The sequence below is a fragment of the Myotis lucifugus genome, unplaced genomic scaffold, assembly GCF_000147115.1.
Source record: "Myotis lucifugus unplaced genomic scaffold, Myoluc2.0 scaffold_32, whole genome shotgun sequence".
Lineage (NCBI taxonomy): Eukaryota > Metazoa > Chordata > Mammalia > Chiroptera > Vespertilionidae > Myotis > Myotis lucifugus.
In genome coordinates, this window is record NW_005871080.1 from 5,641,395 (window position 1) to 5,644,563 (window position 3,169).

Sequence of the window (3,169 nt, forward strand, 5' to 3'; positions counted from 1 at the left end):
TTCTTTACAAAAAGCCCCATGTTTCAAACCATTGATTTATTAAGTCTCTTAGACTGGATGTCAGATTGCTCGGGATATTCATGTGTGTTTTTATGTGATTTAACAAAGACAAATGCATTAGCAGCTCATCAAACATTCTGTGCCTCCTTGTGAAGCAGCAATAATGTCCAAGGCCATCTTATTTTGGAGGACAGCTTTTCCCATGGAGACATTTTAGTGTTTAGTAAGGATAGGCTTTGCTGGCTATCATTTAAGGCTTGTTGGTGAATTTAGGAAGGGCTTAATGTGTGCTATAATGTCCTCCAGGCCAATGAAGGGAGCAAATACAATGGTCAAATGATTGTACTGGGGAAAACAGAATGTGCCTACTTAGCTTTAAGGAAAGGAAGGTTGGCAATTTTTGTTACTGTGGGGCAGGTCCTCCTGTGTCCAGAGAAAACCCAGGGTGTAGAGGCCCAACTATCCTGGTGGAAGCCACAGCCAGAGACTTGTGCCATATACCATTGGGTCCCCTTTGAGGTTTCCCAATAAATACCTACGTGGTGTGGCCAGTCAGTACCAAACCAGTTATCATCCTTAATGTGACAGAATGACTGTCTAGTTCCAGGTTATCCATCCATATCCCTGGTCTAACTGAGTTGCTTTTGTATTTCATTGGCAATCTGGCATCCTTGCAAATATGTCATCCCACCCTGGCACTATACTGGCTGTTCTTTCTCTGCATCCAATCTTCTATATCTGCTGGAAGAAGGCCTATTGCTAGGGTTCGTACCCAAGCTAAGGAATCGAGTTCCTGATTGCCAGGGGTATCAGAACCTTATAAGCTGTGACATGGCAAACAATGAGAACTACCTGAGTCTCTTGCTCGTGAACCCAAATGTCTTCTCATGTATCCCAACCCCACAAGGGCTTATTCATGATCATCCATCCCTTAACTTCTTATTGTCCAAGTCATAGGGTTAATCTCTTTAGAACAGCCCCACTGTGAGTGCAACGGGCTAACAGCCAAGCTACTTCACAAAGCAAAACACTTTGCGTTCAGGCTACTGGCTACGGTGGTTCATTCCTATTTCCATCCAGATGGTGTCAGTGTTGGGTTGAATAGCAACTGTAGTCCATGTGGGTGAGTTGCCCCAACTAGACCCATCTGTATACCAGGCATCAATGGGAATTTCCTTCATTCCTTTTCTACCAGCCACAGGGGCTGCCACAGGAATAGGGACACAGGCATTTGGCAGATCTACTTACTCTACAGGGCCTAGTAGCACTTGCATTTCTAGGAGCCACTGGCAGACAGAGTGCTCATCTGCTGCAAATGAGATTGCTGTTTAGCCAGCATGGGAGTTTGAGCCATGGTAGAGGTGGGTCAATGGAACATGGAACATAGTCTCAGCCCACCCCTGATAGGAAGGGAGGCTTGTATCATGATATGCTGTTTCTTTGTGAAAGGTTCTACCTAGAAGAGCGCTGTGTACACTATTAGGAGCTGTTGCTCTACGGGGGTAAATAGGGTTGTATGCCCCCTTCCAGACCTTGGGCCAAAATTCTAGGCATACTCTTTCATGTTGTCTCTGTCATAGTGAAACAGGAATTTTTAGGGGTAAAAAGGGACCGGTTTAGGAAATTTTAGAAATTTTGGAAATTAAGGGGACCATGGAGGAAGCACAGGGCTGCAGAGCAGCAGAAGGTATATTTCCATAGAATGGGGGAGCTGGAAAGCTGCAACAGGTACACTTCCATAGAATGAGGGAGCTGGGAACAGCAAAAGGTCTATATTTACAAAATAAAGGGAAGGAAGCCCTTCATCCAGAAGGAGAAGAAAGCCCAAAGGGAATAGGAAAACAATAAGGGGGTGGAGGGAGGAGGACCTCACATGTCCCATGTGAGGTTCAACTTTTGAGCCCTGAAGTTACTGTAGTAACCAGTCCAAGGGAATAGTGACCAATCAGAGGGGATATCAAGGCACCAGGATCTGCAGCCTTCATAAGCCATAGGGGAAAGGAACTCAGTGGGACTCTTCCCCCTCCCTGTGTAGGAGAGCGTTATGGAGGACTCTCCCTCTCCCCACGTGGGAGTCTGTACTTGTTCTTTAATAAGTTTCCACCTTTGTTATACCACCTTCTGTCTGTGGATTCATTCTTTGACTCCGCAGACAAAGAATCCGGGACATCCTGCCCAAGGGAATACCGCTTGTTCCAGTCCAAAAATTCTGCTTCATTAGTGCCCAATCCATACCTTCTGGCATCACATCCAACGCAAATGGCAGCCCTGCTTGTGAGAATCTCAGAGCTATTCTTGCCTTTTCAAAGGCGGCTTGTTGTTCTGATCCCCAATCCCATGTGTGCTCTATCTTGACCAGGCAGTATAAGGGATGGAGACACTGTGCCATGTGGGGAATAAAAGTCCTATGAAGCCCCAAAATTACTACCAATACTAGTATCTCTTGTATGTTCTTAGATGTTTATAGGCTTGCATCTTATCAATCACAGCTTCTGAGACAAAGTGCATCTTACCTGACCCAACAGTTTCCCAAAACTACAGCAGTGCCCTGCTTTGCATTTTCTATGGGTTCACTGCTCATCTTCTCCTTCGCAGATGTTCCGGCAAAGTCTAGTGTCCTGTAGCCTAGGCAAGTCTTGTCATGTTAACATCATCTTATCAAGGTAGTGGGAACATTTTACTGATGTGGGGAAGGAGAACATGGACAGGTCTCAGGCTAACATCCCATGACATATTGTGGGGCTATTAGGTAGCCTTGGAGAAGCACTTGGAAAGTCCATTGTTGCCCCTCCCATGTGAAGGCAATTTTATCTTGTGACTCAGTGGCCAGAGGTATATTGAATTTTTTTTCTAAGTCATTATAGCATGATACATTCCACTGTGTCTAAAACGGTGACAATGTAAGGCACAGACTCATGGATGGGAGACATCACCTTCATCAATTCTAGGTAGCCGAAGGCCATCTGTCAGGAGACATTGGGCTTTTGTACCAGCATTCCAGGCTGCTGAAAGAACTGTGGGCAGGGCACACAATACCCACTCAGTGTAGCCTTGGATAATTTCTCTTATTTTGTTATGTTCCCCTCCCCCAGGTGATTTAATATTCTTTGACAGTTACTGTCTTCATGGTTATGGTAGATTTACTGGCTCCCAGTTGGCATTTCCCTTC